Here is a 9,328-nt window from a genome sequence, read left to right on the forward strand (position 1 = left end):
TCATCTTCTGCTTGTCACCTCATGGGACAGAAGATTTACCCCTGATTAGGACTGCCTGCTCTGTCCTTGCTTCCTCAGAACATTTACCTCTTAGCTCCCTTTCTGTCTTAAGGGACCATACAGAGCAAGCCTGCTCCCTCTGCTCTGTGAGCTGGGCTTCAGTTCAGGAGAGATGGGCTTCCCAGCTGGTGCGGTGGTAAAGAATCTGCCCGTCAGTGCACGAGAAGCGGGTTTGATCCCTGGGTTGGGAAGATCTCCTGGAGTAGGAAATGGCAACCCATTCAAGTATTCTTGCCTGGAGAATTTCATGAGCAGAGAGGAGCCTGGTGGCCTACGGTTCATGAGGTCACAAAGAGTCGGACACAATTGAGAGAATGAGCACACACAAGGAATTCACTTGCTCTTGGACATGTCCTCCTGGATTTGGCCCCTCGCAAGTCCTGTTCCTCTTTCCAGATGGCCTCCAGTCTCGGTGACACTTTACAGAGAAGTCCTTGGGAGGCTCCACTGTTCCACATGTGGTCTGAACATTGTTTGTTCCTTCCAGAAAATGGGAAGTCTCCACATCTCCCGAGAGCTAATGTTGAGGGGTGTTTGCATTGGCTGAAAGGACGCAGAGCTCGCCAGGCCTCTTCGTGCCTCACTGGTCTGCCTGGAACCCAACTGCCTCTTTGTGGTCGGGAGCAAAGACCAGGAAGCTCTGTCTCTGAACCTGATGTGTCTGGCTTGTTTGTGATGGAAACAAAGGCCAGTTCCATCCTCACAGACTTGTCTGGTCAAATGGGGCTGACACAGCCCTTCCCGTCTCCATGATACAGCCCGCCTTGAGCTGGTTTCCGTCCTGTGGCAACTTGCCCCCGGCCCCCAGGGACTGTGCTAGGTCTCCTTGACACCCCCGGCCCATTATGCTGTGGAACACGTGGGTCGCCTTGCCCTGTCCCTGGAACTGACTCCCAAATACCAGTTATACTGCTTCCCAGAATTGAACTGTCCCCACAGTTTCCCTTTCCCTTCTTTGTCAGCTCTTTCCTCCAGGGTCTGGGTATGTTGGCTTTGCTTCCTGTAACCATGTTTTAAATAGTAAATTTTGGGTCTGATAAGTGCCCCCACTGAGCCTGGGGCTTTCCAAGGGCTAAGGACTCCTTCCTCACTATTGTCCCCTTTATCCTTTCAACAAACATTCATTCAGTCTCTACTCTGTGCCAGTTAAACATGACAAGGGCCTTGCTCTCACAGAGCCGTGCCGTTGGTAAAACAGACAAGCGTGTTTACACTAAGCCTGATGAGAACAGGCCAGGCCGGTCCTATGGGCTTGGGCTCATAGGAAATGGAGCTCAGTTGGTTGGGTTAGGGTAGGGTGTGTGTGTGTGTGTGAGGGACAGCTGCCTGGAGAAGGTGGCATCTGACGTGAGGCCTGCCGCAGGTGAGGAGGAATTGGGCCAGAAGGTGTACATTCAGAGTGGGCCGGGAGCGGACAGGACACGGCTCCTGGAGCCCTGGGTGTGAGGGTGGACTTCAAGGTAGGCAGAGGCTGGAGCGCTCTCAGCCTTGTAAGGAGTTAGGACTTATCCTAGGGGCAGTGGAAGTCACAGGAGAATCTGCATCGGGGGGAGAGCTGGGTTTACATTTTAGAAAGGCTGCTGGTTGCTGTGTTTGAAGAGATGGGGAGTGGGGCGAGCTTGGGCAGGGGAGACCAGTGAGGAAGCTGTGATCCACTTAGAACTGACAGTGTGATGGGCAGTATGGCAGGTGTGGAGAAGCGTGGGTGGGGCAGGAGACTTGAGTCAGCATTGACGGCTCATCTTGGCAAAGGTGAGTATTATGATTAACTCCATTTATCAGATGGGGGCACCAAGGTTGAGAGGTTACCTGTCCCCAGTGCCATGGTGGTGCAGTGGGCAGATCAGCCTTGGAAGCTCAGGTCCACTTACTCCAAAGCTGGCAACCTTCCCACTGCTGCCCATGGCTTCTGAGAGAAGTGGGAGGTGGGGTGGGGGGGGGTCTCATCAGGCTGAGGAGCTAAGGCTTCATCCTGAAGGCAGAGAGCAGCCCGTGGATGACTCTAGGCAGGGCAGTGGAGGACCAGACTCGTGTGAGAGAATCTGACAGCTGCGTGGAGGCTGGATTTGTGGGAAGTGAGACTGGGAGTGGGAAGCCAGCTAGGAGGCTCACTGCCTGCAGATGGGACACGGTGGGGGCCTCGACTAGAGTGCAGCAGGGGGCTGGGAGGAGGAGAGGGATGTGAGATGTGAAAGACCAGATCTGGGGGGCAGGCAGGATGTGAGTGGGTAGAGGGTGGTGCGGCAGGAGTGAGGTATTGGGCTTGGGATTTGGCGTACAAGACCAGTTGGGATATACTGAGCTGGAGGGGCCATGAGACACCAGTTGGGGGTGTCTGGGAGACAGCTGGAGGTTTCTAGGCTGGAGATAATGATCAGGAAGTTTTAAATTGAATAGGCCTGTGTCAAGAGAGAAGGGCATTCAGCTTTTCAAGGAAAGGCAGGAAAAGGGACATCCACTAAGGAGTTAGACTTTATAATAAATAGTGACTGTTGGACGTGGGACCCGGAAGGAGATGATGGGCTGCTTCTGGGAAGGCTAGAGCAGGAGTCATCAGAGCTGGACAGAAAGAAGCTGGAAAGAACTGGACAAAAGGGGCATGGTCAGGTGGTATGAAGTACCACTGAGAAGTTTGGTGACCCAGGGGCTGATATTGGACTTGACTGCTTGAGCTATGGTGACCTTGGCACAGAGCCCAGTTGCAGGGGTTGAGGCCTGACTAGGTGGGGGCAGCGGAGGCAGGGAGGACAGAGAACCCTGGAGTACCTGACCAGGGAGAGGGTGGTTGGAGGGAAGATAGGATAGAGAGTGAGTGTTTGCAGTTCAGCAGAGGTGAAGTTGGAATTGATCACAAGAACTTTTCTAGGAAGCGAAGGGGAAAAAAAAGGAAGCGACCCCAAAATAGAATATGCAAATATGCAGAGATGGGTGAGTTTTCTGAACAGATCCCTTCTCCTGATATAACTCAAATTTGGCTGGGCTGGCATGGGGCTGGGCTGGCACAGCTTGCTGGGCACATGGGCCCCAGTTCTGCTCCTTGCCTCAGCCCCATATGGCCTGGGCCCCCGACCAAGCTCTGAGTCCTACCCTGAGGTGGCCTCTCGTAGCCTCTGCCACAGCCTTTGGCAGTGAACGTGTGTTGAGGAAGGGGGGGTTGGGGGGTGGTATTTAGGCCTCCCTCTATCTGCTTATCCAGCCTCTCCAAACCCGCTCTGGCCCTGGGTTGAGGTTGGATCAGCTTGGCTGTGCCCCTGGCTCCCCTGGGGCCGGCCATATTTTGGCTCTTATAGACTGCAGTTGCTGGTAACAGAATTCTGCCTCCTGTATGCCTGAAATGCCTTTTGCGGAGGCCCGGACACTGCCCTACCCACCTTGGCAAAAGCAGCTCACAGCAATGCAGGGCAACAGTATTCATTTATCAAGCACCCTCTCTGTGCCAGTCACTGAGCTAGGCACTCACATATGCCATCTCAGTTGATCCTCACAACAACCCTGAAAAGTAGACCTTATTATCCCCATTTACAGACGAGTGCATCCCGTTAACCAGACGTGACTGTGCCAGGAAACGGGCCGAGCTAGAACTTGGGCAGGATTGTGTCCACGCAATTCCATCAGTGCACGCACCTGGGGCCTCATGCCTGCCTGGCAGGCCGGAAGCCACTCAAAGGGCCTGAAGGGTCTGCTCACTACTTATCCTTCCTGGAAGTGGAAGCCTGAGTCCTGGAGGGAAATCAGGCTTCTAAGTCAGACTGACTGAAGTGTAGGTCTCTTTTCCATGGAGAGCCTAACCTCTTGGAGTCTCAGTTGTGTCCTATTTGACATTTTCCCTCAACACATGTAAGTGGACATTGACAACATGTATACCAGAGATGCCAAGGCACTCAGAGCTGGACTGGTGAATGTTCTAGATGACCGATGGAGTCAAGATCCTGACAATGAGGCACCCCTGACAGGAGGGACAGAAACAGGGACACTCTGAGGTCCTGTGGGAGGAAACCAGAAAACCACTTGCTCTTCTGCATGATGGGGTCTCCTGTCTTCCCTTCGTGGGCCCAGATCCAGACTCAATCTTTCTCAACCAGTCTCTCAGAAAGCCATTGCTGATGGATGGGAATTGGTTCAAGGACCACCCTAAGCTAAAATCAACAAGATTTAGCAACCCAGTGTCTCAGCCCAACAAGGCAGTACCTCTGGAGGGGCTGTAATAGGAGCGGAGAAGTCTTTCCAGTCCTTGACTCCTCTCTCTTCTAGGTGCTGTATCTGATCTACACCCCAGTCTTGGAAGGAGATGGTCACAAACCAGACTGCCTAGGGTGATCTCAGTAGATGTTTGTTAAATGACTGGTTGATGATATCCTAGGGACCAACCAGGATTAGAGAGACCAAGCAAAGCCCCACGTGGGACCGAGTTGGAAATGGAGTTATTTACCCTGAAAAAATAAAAGATTTCAGGGGACATGACCTCTGTGTTGAAATCTCTGCAGGGCTCTATTCCAAGAAGAGTGATTAGATGTGGTCTGTGAGGACAGAGGCCTTAGAGGACAGATATGAGACCACTGGGTAGGAGTCTTCCACTGGGGAAGAAGCCTTTGTTTGTCAGAGCTAAGGAGATGGGCGAGGCTGCCTTGGGGGTAAGCGCATCCTCACTGGATGTGAGCAGATGCCACATGACATCCAGAAGGGCAGTTGTAGGGGCTCCAGGTGGGACTGAACGGCTTCTGAGGGTTACTTCTGACCCCAAGAATTGGGGTATCCAGGAAAGAAAGTGAATGTGGGAAATCACATGTTTGCAAAAATTTCGTTTCCTCACTCAGGTGGCCCTAGCAGGCCCAAGGATCACATCAGAACTGGAAGGGTCCTGGAACGCCTCCTATCCTCCAGAGATTTAAAAGCAGGTTTATTTCAGCCTACAAACAAGAAGCAAATGCAGAAGATAGAATGAGGAGGCTTTGTCTACTCTGGTCTAGATCAGATAGACCAGAAGAGCTGCTGGTTTAACCTCTCTTTCTCATTTTGTAAACAAAGAAATAGAGGCCTGGCCTGCGATAGGGTCTTACTTAATGTGAGTCAGTGGCCAAGCTGGGACTTGATCATTGGCCTCCCAGCCATATCGGGTCAGGAGACTATGTTAGTCTTCATGGGTTCCACATGACTCCCACAAGATCCTGCTCTGCCTCAGGCCTTGGACACCGAGAATGAAGTCTCGGAGATGGATCGAGGGGAAGGGAGGGGAGGGGAGAAGTAGGGTGGAGCAGAGGGAGGAGTTTGTCTCCAGGAAGGCTTGGGAACATGTAGAGTTGCCCCTTAAACAAGTGGGGTTAGTGGTGTTGACCCACTGTGCAGCCGAAAATACATGTATGACTTAAGGTCCGCCCTCTGACTCTGCTCTTCTGCATGTGAGGATTTAACCAACTGGGGATTGGACTGTGTAGCACTTTAGCATTTTTTATTGAAAAAATCCACGTGTGAATGGACCCATGCAGTTCCAACCCATGTTGTTCAAGGGTCAACATTTAGTCTCTGCTAACAGTCCCCTTGGAGAAGGCAATGGCACCCCACTCCAGTACTTTTGCCTGGAAAATCCCATGGATGGAGGAGCCTGGTAGCCTGTAGTCCATGGGGTTGCTAAGAGTCAGACAGGACTGAGCGACTTCACTTTCACTTTTCACTTTCATGCATTGGACAAGGAAATGGCAACCCACTCCAGTGTTCTTGCCTGGAGAATCCCAGGGACGGGGGAGCTTGGTGGACTGCCGTCTATGGGGTCGCACAGAGTCGGAGGCGACTGAAGCAACTTAGCAGCAGCAGCAGCAACAGTCTGCTCTGTTCTGAAATGGCCACCAGGTGGCACTCTCACCACAAGCCCAATGCCATATGGGCAGAGTTTGGGGGCTAGGAATGCTGGGCTGCCCCTGGAAGCCATGGCGGGCACCTATCATGTTTTGAGGTGACCTGAGTGCCCTGACGGGGCTTCCCTGGTGGCTCAGTGGTAAAGAACCTTCCTGCAATGCAGGAGACGTGGGTTTGATCCCTGGGTTGGGAAGATCCCTTGGAGAAGGAAATGTCAAGCCACTCTAGTGTTCTTGCCTGGGAAATCCCAAGGACAGAGGAGCCTAGCAGGCTACAGTCCATAGGGTCACAAAGAGTCGGACATGACTTAGCACAAGTGCCGTGATAGAAGGAGAAAAGTTGTCATCTTCTCTGCCACTCTTATTTATTGCTGAATGTCCCCCCTGTGGTTTTTTAATTTTTGTCTCTCAACTTGGCTGGCCAGACTCTGATTTGAGCAGTTTAAGGTAGGACCAGTCATATAAAAATGCATCAAGAATGATTAGGAACAGGGAACAGAGATGCAAGAATGGAATGCTGCTGGGAAGGGTTGACTCTCAGGACTAAGAAAGGTGGTGGAAATTCTGAGAACTTCTACATTTAGGGTGATTCTGAGCTGGCCTAGAAGGAAGAGGCAGCCCTGGATAGGAGGAGAGGGCTAGGCATTTGAGGGGAACATCCAATCAGAGGGGTAGGGGTGGGCAGACCACTGAGGGAAGCATGAGGTGTGGCATCAGAGTCTACATGAGCCGAGGAGGGCTTCCTCTGCCTTGCCTTGTCCAGCCCTGAGCCCTGACATGGGCTCCCAAGAGCTAGGCCAAGTCAAGTGATGGCTGAGGCTGTTGTGACCATGCCTACAGTCATGAGCCTATACATCATGAGCACACAGTAAGTTGGAATTCCCAGCCGTGGCTTACATGATTATAAATATCTGACTTGTGAATTATTTTAAAACCGGGAGTTTCAACAAAAACTCATTTTTAGTTTCTCTTGAAAACTAGCTGCCCGTTTCACTGAGTGTACTTTCCTGTGGCCTCAGGGCTCAAGCTGAGTAGCAGCTGCCCTGTAGACAGATCACCCTGGTCTCTCAGCCCCTGCAACGGGTGCTGGTGGTGATGGGGGGACGGGAAGGGTTGCTATTACTAGTAGCTGTAGGTCCTGGCTGGGCACCAAGCTCTGAGCCTCTTGAAGGGGCTGTTGTGGGCTTGGGCTCCTTATCCCACCATCCTCATACCTCCCACCGACCTCTTGTTAGGGGTGGGTCATTTCTTTGAGGACCAGGTATAGTCATGGACTCAGGGTTGGGGAGGGGTCAGAGGAAGCTTGGAGTGTGAGGAATGCTCTGAGTAAGGCCCTGAAAGGTCTTGCTCGGAAGGCTTCCAGGGCCTCTTGCGGCTTTGGAGCTCTGAACCTCACGTCTGTGTGTGTCCATTTCTCTGATTCTGCACGGGGTCTTCTTGGATTTGGCACTGGCTCCACAGGGAGAACTGCTTCAAGGTAGTTTCCTCCTAGACAGAAGCCTTCCTCATTTCTTTCTCCCAGCCTCCTCCCCTGACTCCCCCCAGGAGGAGCTGCAGGGAGATGGAAGGCAGGAGGAATGTGCCTCTGCCTCAGACATGTCAGCATCCATATCTGTTGCTTCCTCTGCTGGTCCATTTCCCATCATCACATCCCATCCCATGGCTGTGACCTTCCTTGGTCCAGGCCCAAAAGCCAGCCTTGGGCCCCAGTGAGGAAGGCAGGCTCCTGTCACCTGGACCATTCTGATTTGACTTCCCTTCATTACCATGCCAGACCCTGGCGCTCTGCTTTCCCCACCCTGGGTACCTCTTCCCCTTCATGCCCAGAGTCTAGCTGCACTCTCCCGCTAGAGTTACTGCCCCAAATCACTTGTATGGGCTCAGTTCTCACCTCCCCTGGCTGCCTGTTGCCAACCAGTTGTGGGCTGCCATCTGGTGCTGGCCCTTTGCCCCTAGGTTGGTTGGCCCGGGGTGTCCATTGGTGGTGAAGCAGGTGCTGAGATGAGCATGGAGGAGCCTAGCCAGAGGGCTCCCCCTTTGACAGGAGGTGGGACAGTCTTCAGCACTACCCCCTCACCCCCACCCCAGCCTGGAAAGAAATTCCCTGGCACCTGCCCCAGTTTCCATCTGCTGCCGTATTGCTTGGGAGGCTGAGCCCAGCCCCTGACCTGCCCTCCTCTTGAGCACCCGGTAACCTGGGCCCTGTCCGGGTCCTTCTGAGGACTGTTTGGGTCCAGCCACACACCAGAGGCAGCTGCAGAAGGGTGGACTGCACTGAGAGCATTATGATAGAGAAGGTAGGGGTATGGGTCCCAGAGAGACTGCCTGAGCTGCCATCCCAGCCCTCCTCTAATGAGCTGTGTGACCTTGGGCACACCTCTTCCGCTCTCTGTACCCTGGTTTCCATGTTTGCAAAAGGAGCCCGATAATAATCAGATCAGATCAGATCAGTCGCTCAGTCGTGTCCGACTCTTTGCGACCCCATGAATCGCAGGACGCCAGGCCTGAATTCAAATGAGGCTATGAAACACACACGGAACATGGTAACCTCAGCATGAGCTATTGCTATTGGAGTCAGACTACCTCGGTCACTAGCTTGGCTCCATCAGCTGAGTTTGGGCAGATCCCTCTCCCCCCCTGTGCCTCAGTTTCCTTCTCTAATATAGGGTTGTGTTCTCTCTCTCACTAAGGGAGAGAGCAGAGAATGTAGGACTGGCTGGGAGAATGTACGTGGAAGTGGGTTGTGTTGTGAGTTGCTGTGCATGTGGGCAGTGTTATCATCAATTCTGAATTCTCAGTTCTTAAAGGCAGGGTAGGCAATTTCTTAATTTGCTTATCTTTGCAGAAAGGGCAGACACTGGGGCCATGCAGCTCAGCTGATGGGGCCCTGGGCTGGAAACAGAGTGTCAGTGTTGGAGGTCAGCCTGGGCCAGGACATGCTGCTGGCTTCAGGGCCACAGGCTTGAGTATAGGACCGGGATGGGTGGGCTGTTCAGCTGTCCATGGCCTCCCTCTCTTTGGGGCTGTGTACCTCTGGGCATCATGAATCTGTTGGCCCTTCCCAGTGGGCCAGGAGCCTAGTTCTGCACTATCCCTGGAGGCATCTTGATTTCATCTTTTGGCCTGTTGGGGTGTCTTAGGGGCACTTAGGGAAGAAGGAGAGGATAACTGGAAACAAAATATGGAATGGTAAGGTGGAACTTCCTGGTGATAACCTTTTCCTGGGGCTGTAGGCTGGGCAGAGGGTTGGAGCTGGGGCTGGGCCAGGGCAGCCTGTTCCCTGTCTTTGGTGGTGCCTGTAGTGTGTGAAACAAGTCCAGCTAGGTGTGTGGGTCTTGGGGGCCCCAGGGCACCTCTGCTACTTCCTCCTCAACCTGTCTTCTCTGCAGGCAGTCCACCTGAGGACAGCTGGTCAGTAA

This window comes from Bos indicus, chromosome 21 (genome assembly GCF_029378745.1).
Source record: "Bos indicus isolate NIAB-ARS_2022 breed Sahiwal x Tharparkar chromosome 21, NIAB-ARS_B.indTharparkar_mat_pri_1.0, whole genome shotgun sequence".
Classification (NCBI taxonomy): Eukaryota; Metazoa; Chordata; class Mammalia; order Artiodactyla; family Bovidae; genus Bos; species Bos indicus.